Raw genomic sequence first — 17,886 nt, 5'->3', positions numbered from 1 at the left:
GTAAACAGAGTTATGAAGGGACTGTTGAAAACTGACCAGCCCTCCTTTTCACTGTTACAGAACAAGACACTTGATGAAATTAAAGGACACTAATCTTTAGACATTTAAAAAATAAACAAAAAACAGAAAACTATTTTATGCAATTTGTAGGGAACATATTAATTTCTCTTCTGGAAGAGGTTATCAGCCTTTCAAATACAGTGGTTAGATTTAAAATACACCCAAATAATTTTGCTACCAGAAATATTTGTGCAGTAGTGATTGAAGCTGAGATAATAGTGAGTAATCAAATTTCATGCTTCAGGGCATACAATCATTGCCTGCAGCGGCCAGGGAAGACTCTCTTGCCAAGAACAACAGTATGGTACAACTGCTAGGTTCCTTCTCAAGGAAATGTTGCCTTCCTCTTCAGGAGTTACCATTAGTCACTACCAGCACCAGGAGATGAGTCTGATCCAGTATGGAGGTGCTTCTTACTGCTCAGGGGATCAAAGTTCAGAGTTTTTTTTCCCTCTACCAGTTCTTTTCCTACATGATCTTAGGCAAGTAATTTAGTCTCTCTCTCCCTCAGTTCCTCATCTGTAAAATGAGATAAGAGCACTTCCCTATCTCATGGGGGTGTTGTGAGGATAAATACAAAAAAGATAGGTGCTCAAATGTAAAATTTTCTGTAAAAACAAATGTTAAAATTATATAATACACAGGTTAAGGAAAGAGTGTCTGTACATCTGGGTGTAGTGCTTAGATTATCCAAAAGTACAAAATCTGGTTTAAAAGTCCTAAAATACATATAGTAGATAATCTCCAATAACCCAAATTTAGGTGAATAAATTTAATGATACAGTTTAGGTATTAGAATCTGAATACACAGGTACATCACTCTTGAAAAGTTATACAGAGAGTTAGTTAAAGGTAATAGGTAATAATTGGAGATATACCAATCTCCTAGAACTGGAAGGGACCTTGAAAGGTCATTGAGTCCAGCCCCCTGCCTTCACTAGCAGGACCAATTTTTGCCCCAGATCCCTAAGTGGTCTCCTCAAGGATTGAACTCAACCCTGGGTTTAGCAGGCCAATGCTCAAACCACTGAGCTATCCCTCCTCCCCAAATTATTGTAGAAAGCAAATATAGGTATGAGTACAGATTGTCTCTCAGTAATTGAGCATTTAGGATAGGTTGTCCCTTAGTAGATATAATCCATCAGAGAAGTATTTCAGTTACTTTCTGATTTCCTTTCTCATCAGCACTCCAGCTCATCTCTCCTGGTATTGCTGATATCCAGTGATATGTTCTAGACAGATGTCCCCGCCTGACCACCTGATGGCATCTGACACCATAAGTTGCCACATCAGCCGAGTGTAGCATTGACCAATTCCACATTCTCTCAACACTTGCTCGTTACTGGGGGCCCATTCGCCCAGGGTGCCAACTATCAGCGCGTAAGTTTGAACCTCTTGCCCCTAACTCTCAGCGTGGCAGCCAGAGGGGCATATTTTTCAAGCTTTCAGGATCGGGCATCATGGAAGGCCGGGGTCCTGTTTTCAAAGGGAACTGTGATGTCCACCATGATGATCTTCTTCCGTTCCTCGCTGGTGATGACAATGTCTGGTCGCAGTTGGCTGTTCGTTCTGGGGATCTTGGAGTTCACTGCCACCTTTCCAATGGGTGGCAGGATAGCTCTGACTAGGTGATCTTCGGTAGCATTGTGGCACAGCTGCTAGGCTCTGGAATGGAGCTTGCAGATACACAGGATGTGGGGTAGTATCTCATTGGCATAGCCGCACTTCCTGCATTGCTTGTTCCAGTTCCCATGGCAGACAGCTCTGTTCAGTGGGACGCAGTTGAGCTGGGGCCTGTGGATGAATCTCCAGTCAGCAAATTGGGTGAAGCTGCCCCCGGGCAGGAAGTGATTGCTGGCATCCCACTTGTACGTCATCTCGAAGGCCTTGCTCTAGTCTGGCTTCTGTTTCAGGTTTTCCACGTACTGACAGCAGATGGCATCCTTCAGTGTCCTCTCCAGCATGATTCTAGCTCTTGGAGTGATGATTCTGTGCTCTGTGTTCTTCACCTGTGGCACTAGGACTCCCAGCTCTTGGCGTTTCTTGCACCACGTCCAGTGGCAGCCGATACACTTCTCCAATCGCTGCATGGCATTGTCATCTGAGACATGTGGAAGATAGAAGTTGTTCTTTAATTCTATCAGCAAAAGCCCTGAATAGTCTCAGCATGTTCCTATATGATTTTGTTGTCTTGACATAAAAAGGAAGTGCCCTCACTGCACCTAGTGTTGGAAGTTTAGCTTCCCCTGGGGTTGAATAAGGTTTGGGAAAGACAATTGGGAGGTGATGGATTGACTGATATGGAACTGAGACAACCTTGGGCAGAAACTACGGGGGGGGGAAGAGAGGCCAAAGAGTGACTCTGTCCTTATGAAATAGTTATAAATGGGCTAGGAAGGGTTAGATTTTTATCAATAAACATCAGTAAACATCAATTTCACTGTACACACAAATCCATGAAAAAATATTTCCATTGATAGCAATCAAAATTTACAAATAGGCAAGGTAAGAAAAATTCTGCATAAGAACTTAGAGTTAAAATCTAGTGATTTGGACTTCTGAATTAGGCTTATTAAAAATGGACTAGCAAATGAATAGTAAAAGTAGGTATGATTTGTTGATCTGATTTAAGGATATTTACTTGTGTATTATATATTTTGTATTCATTTACTTTTTATAGGTGATACTGACCATTTGTGTTTTAACAGTTTATTAAACTTGAATTGTTTGAATCTCAATGTCTGTCATTAAATGTCTGACTTCTACCACCATAATTTCCTGCAACTGTGAAAATTTTAAAATATATAAAAATCTAAAAAAATGCTTAAAACAAACATCGATTATATCCATTGAAATTATAAAAAAAATAAAAATTTAATTCTGCCATGTCTAATTATAAGGAGGATCTGTCATGAAGGCCTGAATCTCACCTACCCTTTGAGCTGATGTAATGGCTACCAGAAAGGCAGTCTTCACTGATGGGTGGTACAATGAATAGGGTGCTAAGGGCTCAAAGTGGGGTCCCATTACCCTGAAAATATGATATTGAGGTCCCAAGCAGGAAGGGACTCCCAAACTAAGGCAAAAATATGTATGAGACCCTTAAGGAATCTTTCCACTATAGACTCCTAGATAGGCAGGTGATGCTAGATGGAGCTGATGGAAAGCCCAGAATGTTTCAGGGCTAGCAAATAGTCCAATATTGCTGAAACTGGTGATGTCACAGAAGAAAGCTGGTGCAGAGATGCCCAACTGGAAAACTTCTTCCATTTAGCTTTGTAAGTAACTCTGGTTGAAGGTTTTCTGCTTTGGAGCAGAATGCTCTGAACCTCTGCTGAACAGCTTCTTTTGGTTGACATCATTCAGCCAAGATCCAGGCTGTCAGCTGTAATAAAGCTGGGTCTGAGTGTAGGATCTGACTGTTGTTTTGTGAGACTTCATAGGGTACAGCCAAAAGGGTGATGTGGGGGCTGTATTGCAAGGGTCATCAGATCTGAGTATCCAAACTGCCTAGCTCTTGCTGGGGCTATCAGAATCATCAGTCCTCCATGTTGCTTCAGTGGCCTTGGTATCATGAGAGTCAGTGGAAAGGCATACATCAGTCCTGGTGTCCAGGGGATCAGAAAGTCATCTGTCAACGAGCCTGGACTGGAGGCCCCTCTTGAACAAAACATCTGATATTTGTTGTTCTGGTCTGCGGCAAACAAGTCTATTTCTGGGAATCCCCATTTGTGAAAGCTGTTCTGTAGGACTGAGTTGGAGAACTGCCTGCTAAATTGATCTGACAAGTTGTTCTGAAGGCTGGGAAGGTGCAGAACCACCAGTGTGAATTGGTTTGGAATGAATCAGTTCCACAGGCACATAGTTTCTAATCCTGACAGAATGGGGATAATTTTGCTTCCCCCCTTGCTTGCTGACATAATGCATAGCTGTGGTATTGTCTGTCAGGCTTTTATATTGTGGATCCCTAAAGTGGAGGAATGTTGGCACGCCAGGTGGATGACTTCAAGTTCTAAGACATTTATATGGAGGTGAACTTCTTGAGGGGATCATGGGTCCTGAATTTGAAGGTAATCTAAATGAGCCCCCATGCCAGAGTGGAGGGGTCTATCACCAAAGTCTGGATATATAGAGGTATACAGAAGGGTACTTGGTTGCACACCTGCAGTGGTTCTGTCCCAGTTTAATGAGGAGAGGACTTTGTGAGGGACTGTGACCATCATGTCCTTTTAGTGTCTAATGGGTAGTTACACTGATTTCAACCATCTTTGCATGCAGTGTAGATGAAATCTGGCATGCTGGGTGAAAAGTGCAGGAGGCCATGTGACCTAGAAGTCTGAGACATGTTCTCGCTGATGTTTTTAGGTAAGCTTGAAAATGGTTGATGAGAACTACTCTTGTTTGGAATCGCTCCTGTGGAAGGTAAGCTCTCACTGGCCTGGGGCTAGATTCACAAAGGGACTTAGGTACCTACCTGCCACTTCAGAACCTAAATCCAACATTTGGGCACTACTGGCATTCAACTAACCTAATCCTGGAAGTGCCTAAGGTCCCTAAGTGTTAAATTTTCCGCTGTTAAAGTCCCCAAGGTGCCTAAATTCCAGCAGCTAAGCATGAGCATGGTTGCCTCAGTCCTGACCAGCAGCTCGGAACCTATTTCATACCTAAGATCCAGCAGGATCCTCAGAGTAAGCAATTCCCCTGCCCATTTTGCCTGCAGGGTCCAATCCAGTAGGTGTTCTCAGAGCACATCTAAATCCACACAAAATGTCTGAGGAGTGGCAACCGCTACTCTTATAATCTTTGGCTCAGTGGTGAGGGCACTCACCTGGGATGTGGGAAACCCTAGTTCAGTCCCCCTACTACCTGGTATAGAGCACTTCAGAGTGGGCTCCACAAAAGCTAGAACACTAGGCAGGGAGCTGCCTACATTAGCCCATAGGTGATGCTGACAAAAGGGATGTGTCTTACGCCCTCCCTATCAGGGAACTAGGCACTTAAGTCCCAGCTGGAAGGAAATAATTATTTCTGCTTGGGATCCAGAGCTGGGAATTCTCTCCTCCCAGGTGCCTAAGCTGTTTCTTGATAGAACAGTGGCAATGTCCTACCAACTCCACACAAAATAGCCATAAGAGGCAGATTTCCCCCTCTAGCTCAGTGGTGAGGTCATTCACCCACGAGGTGGGAGTTTTCAGTTCAGTTCCCCCCTTTACCTAATGAGAAGTCAGGATTTTAATACTGATCTCCCACCTCTAAGGTGAATGCCCTAACCACCAGACTGGAATATTCTGCTGTGGTTCTCTCTCAGCCTCTCCTCTTAAAGCTGTTCAGCTGTGTGTGAAATAATTAAATGTGCATTCTGCCAGAGAGGATGTTGGAATGACTATAGCCCAGTGGTTAGGGCACTCACTGGGAGGATACTGTCAACCTCAGTCTCTCAAGGAAAGGTGACTCCGGTCCCAATCCCACTGATAAGTCACTCAGTATTGTGTACAGCTAGGAGCTGAGATAGTCAGTGCCAATGTAGTGAGTATCATAAAGTAGCCAGTACCACATGGAAGGTACTGGGCCTCTGATTATAGAGGCACTTGGTGCTTGGACCTGTACCTTGGCTCATACGTTGGAGCAGTGCTCCTTTCTGCCCATCAGAAGACATCAGCACCAACAGAGTTGTGGATGAACGTGGCTTCTGAGTAGATGCGGCTCATGAGCTCAGCATGGAATTTCAGCTCACCAGAATACTAACAGACAGAGACTGGCCAGGTGGCTTCCTCTCAGTGTTTAAGGAAAGTTGCACCAATCTCTTGTGCAAGAGCAGTTTCAAGTGGGCTTCCTTTACTCTGAGTGGACTTGGAGAAAGAGCATCAGACAGAACATTGCTCAGGGATGCGCCCTTCTCTAAGGCTATGTCTACGCTAGAGACCTTACAGTGGCACAGCTGTATCGATGCGCTATAAGGTATCCCATGTAGCCAGTCTATGCCGATGGGAAAGCTCTCCCATCGGCATAGTTAAGCCACCCGCAATGAGCAGCTGTAGCTACGTTGGTGGGAGATGCTCTCCCGCCGACATCGCACTGTCCACACCAATGCTTCTGTCAGTGTAACTTACGGTGGCCAGGGGTGTGTTTTTTTCACACCCCTGAGGAACATAAGTTTTACCGACAAAAGTGCTAGTGTAGACATAGCCTAAGATACAGTGAGCACCAGGAGTGCCTGTCATTAATGGGCATTGAAGCATTATTTGCACAGTGATTCCAACCTAAAAACACAAAATGGGTTTAACAAATGTTTGATTAGATGAAAGTAGATCGTGATGTTTAAACAAGCTCTTATCTTTGAAAAATTCCATTGCAGACGCCTCATTTTATTGGAATCATATCGACTCTTTTTGTTTGGTCCACTACAATTTAATCTACAGCACCAAGCAACACAGGTCTTTATAGTAATTGCACTACAGCCACTGCCTTAAGGTGAAATTCACCTGTGTGCAGAAGGCCAGTACAAGGCCTAGACTGCATTTAAGTTCCACTTAAGCTCTATTTTTCTGTCTCCTTCCCAACAGATGTGTCTCCACCATATCTTGCTCTTCTAATGTAAAATGAACCCTCTCCACCCATTCCCACTCCTTTTTAAAATGCATTCCTTCTGCAGATATTCAGAAACGGGGAACGGCAGCCTGAAGCAAAGTTCTTTAAATATGGATATTGTTTATTAGGATATGCTAATTATATGTATGTGAATATTATAATTATTTTTCAGTCAGCTCAAAGATACATAAACGTGTGAGGGGTGCTGGGGATGGGGACATTCTGCCACAGAAAATAACAGAAGCCTAAAAGTCAACCTTTCTGTTTTACAGGGCTCAGCTGAAATCCTGTCAGGCCTGCCTCCAAAAATGATTGGAAAAGAGCTTCTCCACAGAACAATGTGACTGAAAGCTTCACTTCTCCCCAGTGCTTTAATGTAATTCAAAACCGTTTTCCAGCAGCACTAACAAGCTTTAAATCAGTAAAACACACAGAAAAGGAAAAGCAACAGTATTCACCCTGTGGAGGGCACAGAGCATATCTACTTGCAAATACTGGTAGAAAAGTTGTCATTCCCCTGACTTACTATTTTAACTTTTACATGGTAAAATACCCAATTCCCAATTAGTTTTGCTCATAAGGTCAGCATAGCAGCAGCTGGGTGCTACGCAGCAAGAGATACACCAAGAGGAGAAAAATGAAAAAAAAAAATTGAAAACCAAATGTCTTTTAAAAACAGCTTCATTTATCCTGGCACCACAAACACTACGATGCCTTAATCATAAGCATATCCTTATTGCTGGGTGTCATTACAGGGCAGAAGGTTGTCTGGATGCTTTACTTGTGCATTTCCATACCTTAACATGTTTGGCTTCCTTTTAAATGTAACCTTAACTCTAAATTTCCTGAACGTGGTTTTGGGATAATTACAAGAGCCTTGTAATGGTTTTTACCCTTATGTTATTGATCTAGCCTTAATTCCACCATAACGTCCTTTTCCTGCTTGGAATTTAGAGTGGGCTATTAACTGTAGTATCTAGGTGCAAATGAAAGAAAGTTGTAGTGACTGGTGTCATGACAAGAAAGAAGAGGTTAGGGCTTTGGGGATGTTAAAAGGGAATAAAGGAATTAGCCAGGGCTTAAGGTGGCCTCCAGAAATGCCTGGTGATCAGAAACTATAGGGATAGACACTACTGTAAGAAGCTAGACAGTCCCTGCAATATAAGTTGATTAGCTCACAACAAAATCTTAGGGTTTAAATAATTTGCTGAAATGTAAATGCCATCCCAAAAGCAACCAATCCTTCTGAGATCTAACTCAGAGCTCTCCCTCTATTGTTCAGGCCAGGTCTGCAATGCTATGCAACTCAACCCACTGTAACCCTTGGAAATAACTATATGCACATTTGTTCTGTGCTAGCAGCTCTTGCTGCCTTATATTCCAGCTCTTTCATGTAAAATGCTTGGAAAGGCGGAGACTCTCAGTCAGAGGCTTCCAGACTCCACAACCCCAAGTGCTACTGCAAGACTCAAGCTCCACCTCCCCACACATTCAGTGTGACTGCAGAGCAATTCCTTGGACTCCCAACCTGTCCAGCTCCCTGGGGAAATGTCCATGACTCTGCCCAATCTGATTGTCATATGTAACAATTCACTCCCTGGGAATATCACCTCCCTGACCTCCCAGCAGGAGTGGATGCAGGATTCTGATGACAGCTGGGGAGAATGCAAGAACAGGGATGAAGCTAGCATGTTGAGGTGAAGAAATCTAGCCTTCCACAATTAGGAGGAAGGGAAGGAAGACCCAACCATCTCAAAACCAAATTAGAGACCTTGGTGTTCTCTCTCCTCTTTGCTGGAATAGTAGTACAGAGTCTGTTGCATCAGCAGATTCCTGCACCATAAGTGAACAAGGAGAGATGACACCAGGATCAGTAGTGTACAGCTGCTCAGTTCTGGGAGGGGATTTTGGGATTGTAGATCTCCTACTTACTGGAGGTGTGATGCAAAAAGAATGGCTAGATCAATTCATGGAGGATAGGTCCATCAATGGCTATTAGCTGGGATGGTGTCGCTAGCCTGTTTGCCAGAAGCTGAGAATGGGCGACAGGAGATGGATCACTTGATGATTACCTTTTCTGTTCATTCTCTCTGGGGCACCTGGCATTGGCCACTGTTGGAAGACAGGATACTGGGCTAGATGGACCTTTGGTCTGACCCAGTATGGCCGTTCTTATGTAATGGTTACAACTCATCTCCTCTCACAGCCATAGATTCCAAGGCCAGAAGGGACCACTGTGATCATCTAGTCTGACCTACTGTGTAACACAGGCCATAGAACTTCCCCAAAATAATTCCTAGAGCAGATCTTTTAGAAAAATATCCAATAATCCGTTGTTCCTTGATTTGTGATGAACTGAATATACAAACTGGGCCTGCCGTATCATCAGCCAGGAATCATTTAATGCAAGCTAGATCAGCCATCTCGTGCCTGATAAGATCCTGGGTGTTAGAGAGGTCTTATCTATGCTTTGAATTCCAAGAGCAGAAGGTCAGAGCATCACTAGAAAGTCTCTGCTTGCTTCTATCACCAAATATCCTGGCTGAACACAGTGCAGAGACTCCATTTCAAACATCCTCCGCTTGCAACTACATTAATTAATTTTGTAACTTCTGGTGCTGTAAACTCACCTTGTGATCTATGTTCTTTCACCTTGTATATCATCACCACCAGTATTAAGATTCTGCAACAAGCACTTAGCTGATTGTTGATGGTACAGGAGGAGGAATAGAATCCAGTTCATTCTCCCATCGCTGTACTGGCTTTGCAGTGCTAACAATAGATCCATTTTACTTCGGCCATAAGCTAAGTAGAATACATACAGGGTGCAGGTATGCTGCACAAGATGATATTTGTACATACAGAAGACCAGTGTAAACCAACATAGCAACTTTTTACAACAATTTACACCAGATGAGGATCTGACGACCCTCTCCCTTTTTTCTACTATAACTTCATCTGAAAATTGTCATGGAAGTTATTACACATTTACAGTCCTTTTTAAAATATCCACAATTCTGTTGCTTTTAAAAAGCAAATCAAAACAAAAAAAGTAACAAACCAAAACCAACACGTTTAGCATTGTATTTAAAAAAGCTGTTTATGTGCCTGTTGGCACCAACAAAGTAGATACAGAAAGAGAGACTGAGACAGAGATCAGCAAATGTAGTCATGTTAACTTCTGCTCTTTGACAAATAGGATGGACAAAACCCATGGGAAAAGACATTTTATGTTTCAAACAGCTAAGAGGCATTACAAGCAGCGGAGGTTTTGAAATGAAAACCATAAAACAAAAGTGGTTCACTACTTCCCATGCACGAATGATGGGCTAGTGAAAGAATTATTGTTCAAGTCAAATCAGGTGGAAGATGGTTTCTCATGAATGCAGCATTATAAGAAAATCCCAAGCTCTCCATTTTTGTTATAGCCGTTAGCACCAGTAATTTCTGTTTTCAAGAAGCAATAATGATTCAGTTCTCAAGAACCAACAATTTGTACTCTTAATTATGGAATGGTCAGATAATTTTGATTACAGCTTTTGGGTTTTTTTTTAATGGAGCTGTCTTTTCAAACAGCGAGAAGACTCAGCAATATAAGGTTTATAGTATGCACAATAGCACCTAGTATTAATTCCCAAGATAAAGTTATCTAATATGTGTTATAGGGGAATTGTAGAGACCTCCAGAAACTCCAGCAGACCTATAAACTGTTTTGACGTAAAGTCTCACAGAAGACATTATTTGATTAACAAGAATAATTCTAGCATTTTGTCATCACCTACCTTTAGGGCTATTGATTTATGTGAACAGACTGGGACAAATTGGGATCTGCACAATAGCCAAAATATGTGCCGGTTTTGTCTTGCACCTGGCTGTGGTTCTGTAAGCACAGTTCAAAAGTTAGTGTATTTGTATGGCACAATTCAGCATCTATGCTCTGAAGCAGGGAACACAAGGTTAAAACACAGTGAGTTTTCTCTCTGAATCATGCAGAACAGATCATAGCACACACTCAAATGTAAGTGATATTTACTGCTTTGCTATTTCCCTCTTTCAGCCTAATAGTCTTGGTGTACATTATCCTTCATTCTTTATGCTTCGGTGTATTAGGTTTATTTGTTTTGGTGAATTTAGCTTACAGATTGCAGTATAGTTACAGGGATGAATCTGGTTCCTTATATTTAAATAGCAAGATTTTTTTGATAGATGAATTATGTTCCTCAGTTATGTTTTAAAAATATCCCAGCAATAATTTTAATTTTAATTCCAGCCCTGCAGCTGAGACCCGTACTGGGATATGAAAATACAAACTCCACCAGCTTACCACTAAGTACCAAATGATGCCCCCATGTCTATGCATGGAAATGATGCAGTTACACTGCAGAAACTGGGGAGAAGGAATAGGTTTTGGGGGCCTCCACCCATGATGCTCTGCTCCACAGTGGTCTCTGCCCCCCCAGCGTACACATTTTTTTGAAGAGGGGAGGGACAGTAGGTCTGTGGCTTTGCAAATACTCTATGCAAATACAAGCTGCCCAGCTTCTACAGCTCTGAAGCTGCAGTGACATCTTAGAAGAGGCTCTGCTATTGCTCAGAAGCCAGGGGAGTGAGAATTCTTTCTCCCCAGTCCTGACCCCAAGAGTAGCTCATTGCAGAGCCCTGTCGCTAGGTATTGGCCCTGGAGCAGTAGCAGCTGTGCTGAACTCGAAAGCACTCTTGCATGAATTCCACACTGCTGTCACTGTAATACCAGGACACACTGTTAATAGTTACAACAGATGAAAAACCTTAGTGTTAATTGCTGGAAAAAAGCCATAATTTATTAAACCCATCAGTAAATCCTATAGCATTATCCAAAATGCTTAATGCATTTTTGAATTTGGATATCCTTAGGGGTAATATATACAAGGGACATAGCTAGTTAATTACGTATATTGTATTACAAGTAGTTTCAGGTACTGCACTTGTCCCTGAGTCCTCCTGCCAATATTTTTGTGGTTTTACAATCATATTTTCCAATTTTCTAAATATTTTTCTCTCCTTTTACTGTGTGGAAGACCCACATAAACAGCAGGGAAAACTGGGACCTTGACCCTGCAATCATCTAAGCACATGAATAACCTTATTCCCATTGGGACTTCTCACATGAGTAAACAGGTACACGTAAGTGTTTTCAGGATCAGAGCTTTACTGACTGACAACCACAGTGGAAACCGACTATACACAAAGTGCCATCAAGTACACCAAAGAAAGAAACAAAATAGGTATTTTTCTTTCAAATTTCCTTCAGTTACAATGATCTCAGGTGCTGCTTGTAACAAGAGCTCATTGAAAAATGAAAAAAAAAATCAGAATATTTTAGTTCCAAAGTTTTGAACAGGAACAACTTTTGTTTATTCAAAGTTTTTCATAATTTTTTTTAAAAGCACAATTTCTGGGTTGCAAGCATTTTTATTATTGAAAATTTTTGTTTTTCCTTCCATCCATCCCCCAAGCCTGCATTTTTCTTCTTTATTTCTATTCCCTCTTTTTCTTTTTTCCATTTTGCCACTGAAAAAGGGTGGGGAAAAAAGGAGAGGGGCAGGGGGGAATAAGAAACCCTCAAACAAAAAAACAGACCAAAACAAAAAAACGCAAGACCCAAACACTCTAAACTAAAAAAGAATCTCCAGTGACCGAGTGTATCGCGGTTTTCACACCCTACACACTATTGTAATAATCTTTGTACAAAATATGCCTTGCAAGGTATCATTTGAAAACTAATAACTCACTGGTCAATAATATCATGGTGAAATGTGTGTAAGCAACATAATGAACATAAGGTGAAATTATGACTGAAATGTGTTTACCAGTCAGGTCTGGGGAGGGGGTGAATTTCTTTCTCAAAAACAAAGAACGAGCCGCTGCCTCTAGCCATCTGTCATCAAAGCTGATTGGCAGTCAAGTGAGCATTCTTCGGCAGCAAAGGGGGGCAGGAACAGATCGATCTGCATTTTAACTATCAACAACATGGAACCTCTTTCACCATGAGACTACATGTCTCCGACCTCACAGCTGAAAGGAACTTTCTCAAGGGGTAACCCTCAGGACAATGCATTTCAAAGGGTGTCTGAACTATAAAAGGGTGGGGCAAAATACCCCAGATATTCTCTCTTTCTTTCACCCCCATCTCTCTCACCTAAGACAACAAAGGAATCAGACTTTGGGAGGAGTTCTGAGGTGAGAATTTTGTTAGCCCTGTTGCTAGGAACATGTGGTAAGGATTTTACCTTGAACAGAGTCTAATTTGTTAAGTTTTAGTTACTAGAAAGTGTTTTCTCTCTATTTTTATTGTAACCATTTCTGACTTTAATAGCTTGTACTTGTGCTCACGCAAAATCTCTCTCTTTGTAGTTAAATAAACTTGTTTTATTCTTTAATCAAAACTGATCCAGTGTTTGGGTAACTCCAGTTAAAAAGCAAACGGTTGAATACTGATTGACCCCTTACAAGGCCAATGAACCTCTAACATCTGGACAGCGCAGAACACACATTTTGGGGAAAATTCAGGACTGGGAGTGTGTTGGGGTCACCCTGCAAGTGGTAACCCAGGCTGGTGGAAGCCACAGTGTGACTGGAGTGTTGCTGGCATGCTGCAGCTACACACAGACATGTTGTTTGGATGTTTGTGAGGGGCCCAGGTTGGGAGCTACAGCAGCAAAGCATTGTGAAGGGCCCCCAGTTGCAGGGCCCTTACTAGTCTGGGATGCACCCCAGAATGTGACACCCCCTCCCAAATAGATATTAGGGTCAAAATATCACACAGGAGCTTGATTTTAAGGTGGATGACAACACTTAAATAATCCTCAGCTCAAAACTTGCTCACTGCAAGACTCCACTTATAAAAAACGGTATATGGAACAGAGCTGGAAGTTTTCTGAGGCTGCTGTTGTCTACTCTTGTACAGCTTCTCTTATTCAAATAACTGCTGTTAGTTAATATTATAGTAGCTAATTAATACTAGGGGTTTTTCCTCTTTTGTTTTTTTAGAGAGTTTTTTTTGCCAGCATTGAGATCTCTCATATAAGCAACACTCAATGTCATTGTTACATGAACTGGCTCATGATGAGTAGCCTGTTTTATTTTTGAAAAATGAGTCGACAGCATATTTGACATTATGTTTCATCGTCCACATTCAGAAACCAGTCTGTTGCATTGTTTTTTTCCCCTCTTGGAATCTTCTTGATTCTGGCACAATTCTTTCCATTACACTGAAGCACTTAAAGGCAGATTAGCTTTTGGCAATGGGAAAATATTTTCCTTTGTAAATGACGGTAGTATTTTGCAACCCGTTCATGGGTGGCCAATTGCAGCATATTTCTACACCCTTAACTGGTGAAAATAAGATACAGAAACCAACTCAGAGAGACAAGCCCCTAGTGACCATACAAAGCATGACAAGCTAGTCACAGGATTCACAGTTTGTTTTAAAATGTCACCTCATTTCATTGCCTTGGTAAATATAAGAACTGTAGTGCTGTTAGTAAGGGTGCATTCTCATACAAACAGAAATGTCTCCAAGACAAATATTGAGCATGCCTGACCCAAACTTCCTTGTACAGTCAGTGATGTGGCTTCTCCGTGTGACAGAGGAAATTGTTCACAGTTGGCATTCTGGATACTCTTTATCAATGCTTCATTTCTACATGTAACATTGGGCCCCACTGTTTGAAACTCCTTTGCCAAGCCTGTTGGACTAGTACATGGCCAATCATCTCTAGGTGGTTCTATGCTTTTTAGAGTTACCATTACAGAACTATATAGTGTGTGAACATCTGGGAGGCCTCCAGAATGGGGAAATGGGCTAATCGTCCACACGCTGTTGACTGTCACTCCCCCTTCATTCCCCACTCTCAATGCTCCTCCTAAGGCATTATTTAGGTGATGAAAAAATATCATCTGTATTGAAGTTGGACACAATAAACAACTGAGTCTATTTCCTTTCCCTGCTGGCACTGAACATGACATCTCTGCACCTCTTGCCTTTAAATCATTGTCCAACTCACCAGCAGCAGCTAATTTGTGCCTCAAATGGTTGGATGGATAAACTGTAATTGTCAGATTAAATTGCCAGAGTTAGTTGCTTGCCTTCCCTTTTATTACAGGACAAGCACAATTCAGACCAGAATAAAAAGAATGGCTCATCAGAGAGGGTGCTTCATAGTTTCACTCTTGGCATGAGAATGTGCTGTTCTAGTACGTATTTCTGGCAGATGCTTCATTAACTTTTTCCTCAAGAGATAATAGAGAAAGGTCTCATCGTGTTAGTCTTCGCAGAAGAGACAGTAGGAAAGAACTTCTGGCATCTGTTTTCTGGCTTAGACCAGACATCTTTCCCCATTCTTTGGTAATAAGCTCTTTTCACCTTTCTCTCCCTCCAGTACTCAAAAGTTGCTAAATTAGAGTGAAAGTTTTTTTAAAATGCACTGTAGGAGTAATTTCTATGGGTTTAGCCATCATGGGGCTGATCCTGCTGGCTTGACACAGATAAAACTTCTATTGACTTCAATAGGAGGTAAGGACCACAGGATCTGGTCATATATGAAAACAGGTAAAAAAAACCCACTTTCTTTGACAAGTAAGTTTCTATTATTACCTTTTTATAAATCTGCAGAAGCTGAACTGTTACAGTCTTTATCGATAACAGCCTCAATCGCCATAGACCAAAGCAGCCTTAACTTGTTCTCTAAACTTGCATATCCATCTTTTCACATGCTTTGAAACACTGATTTTTGGACGTCTACACCATGAATGTGTTTTACCTGCATAAATCCAAGCACAAAGGCTGCTTTCATAGTAGAAGCCTACACATCTTGCATTGCCTTGATACTGAGACATACATTAGTCACTACTACAATATTAGCAACTACACCTATACCCCAATATAACGCAACCCGATATAACATGAACTCGGATATAACGCAGTAAAGCAGTGCTCTGGGGGGGGGGGGGGCTGCGTGCTCCGGCGGATCAAAGCAAGTTTGATATAACGCGGTTTCACCTATAACACGGTAAGATTTTTTGGCTCCTGAGGACAGCGTTATATGGGGGTAGAGGTGTACTACATCCCCATGCATTTGCAGCATAACAAACAGCATTACCCCACAGAGAAAGAAAACAAAAAAAATTGCCTCTTTGCCTTTCCCTACCTCACCCCTGAAAAAGGTTTAGCTGACAATAGGGACTATCATGATCCCCTCTCACACTTTGCCAAACTCTTAATCTGGATTGTATAAATACACAGATCTGCATGAAAGCTCTCAAGGGGTGATATTTTGTACCACTTTTGATCACTAGTCCCCTAAAAAAATAAATAGAATTACGATTTGTTTGCCTCAGGTGGCAAAGCATAGAAAGATATACACAATACAACTCTCCAGTTCCGCAAACACTTATGCACATGCTTAACTTTACTCTGTGAATAGTTCAATAGAATTCAATGCCTGAATGACGCTAAGTGCCCATTGTTACACCCAGAGAAGTCAACAGGAGTGTTTCTATTAATGTCTGTGGGCCTTGGAGCTCGCCAAAGGTAAATGAAAGACAGCTGGCAGCAGCCAGTGGATTTGCACTGACTTTGTAATATTTAACATATAAATAATTTATATACAAGAAATATTTATTTCTCTTTTACCTGAATATAACTGGGAACTGAAAACTATTCCATACACGGAATGAAAGGAGGCCTGATTGCGTTAAGTGCTTTTGTATCCTTTGTCACAATAATACTATTCAGTCAATCACAACAGAGATCCTTCATCTCCCAACTGCAAGTGAAAACTACAGATGATTCCTCCACATTCTCCACCAGTAGAAAAATGCACCTCGCAGAGCAGTAGTAGGCCATGGCAACAGAACGGTGCAACACTAAAGCATAGAACAAATGATTAGTTGTCATTGTGACTCGGGTAGGCATCACCACATGGAGATGCTATGATCCAGGTGACTGGGCAGGGAAGCAGGAGACCAGAGCTCTATTTCCAGTGCTTACACTGACTTTCTTTGTGACACTGGGCAAGTCACTTAGAACAAAATGGTCCATGTTGGAGGCCTGAAGTTCAGCCTTTGTTGTCCCTCTGCACAGGGGGGAATTTCATCCCTGGCGGCTAAGGACTGTGTAATGGTAACACCAACAGTGGCATTTAACACCATTAAAGGATGCGGAGAGAAGACAAATAAGGGCAAAGCTGCGTCCCTGCCCTCCCTCAACATTGGGCAGTGGGGCTGAATCATGCCGCACCCTTTCATGGTATGTACCGGGGCGCGCTGCCCATATCTTGCTGGTGCTCTAGAGGCAATTTATCTGCCTCACACACAATGCCCCAGAGACATCATCTGGGGTGGTGCAGTTCCACACATACCCTATGGCTGGGCTGTGGCCTTACACCCACAATCTGCCTTTATTCTATGTAAACTGTGAAACTTTGCTTTTAATAACGTGTCATTTCAGCCTTTAAGAGTGAGCACTGATTCCTTGGATCTATGGCAGGGGTGGACAAACTACAGTCCGCGGGCCGGATCTGGCCCATCAGCCATTTTAATTTGGCCCTCAAACTCCTGCTAGGGAGCAGGGTCTGGGGCTTGCCCCACTCCAGCACTCTAGCCAGGGAGCAGGGTTGGAGGCCGCTCCGTGTGGCTTCCAGAAGCAGCGGCATGGCCTCCCTCTGGCGCTCTGCCTCCTATGCATAGGGGCAGCCAGAGGACTCCGCTCTGTATGCTGCCCCCACCCCTAGCGCCACCCTGAAGATCCCATTGGCTGGGAACTGTGGCCAATGGGAGTTGCAGGGGCAGTGTCTGCGGATGGGGCAGTGTGGAGAGCCGCCTGGCCGCACCTCTGCATAGGAGCCGGAGAAGGGACATGTTGCTGCTTCCTGGAGCCGCTTGAGGTAAGCTCCACCTGGAGCCTGCACCCAAGCCTCCCCCCGCGCCCCAACCCCCTGCCCCAGCCCTGATCCCCCTCCTGTCCTCCAAACCTCTTGATCCCAGCCCAGAACATCCTTCTGCACCCCAAAACTCTCATCCACAGCCCGCACCCTCAGCTGGAGCCCTCACTCCTCCCACTCCCTGCCCGATCCCCCTCCCACCCTGCAAACCCCTCGATCCCAACCCAGAGCACCCTCCTACACCCCAAACTCCTCATCCCCAGCCAGATCCCTCACCCGCCCTGAACCCCACCCTCCCACCCCAGCTCGGAGCCCC

General features: G+C 42.9%; 1 protein-coding gene across 2 annotated transcripts in view; it reads right to left on the bottom strand.

Moving 5' to 3' along the window:
* NCALD (neurocalcin delta) overlaps window positions 1–17,886 on the bottom strand; it is a 233,307-nt gene that overhangs the window by 84,734 nt on the left and 130,687 nt on the right. The gene's annotated exons all lie outside the window — the stretch shown is intronic.

This window comes from Mauremys mutica, chromosome 2, assembly GCF_020497125.1.
Source record: "Mauremys mutica isolate MM-2020 ecotype Southern chromosome 2, ASM2049712v1, whole genome shotgun sequence".
NCBI lineage: Eukaryota > Metazoa > Chordata > Testudines > Geoemydidae > Mauremys > Mauremys mutica.
Note: the sequence above shows the minus strand (reverse complement) of the source record. Positions and strands in the feature narration are given on the sequence as shown.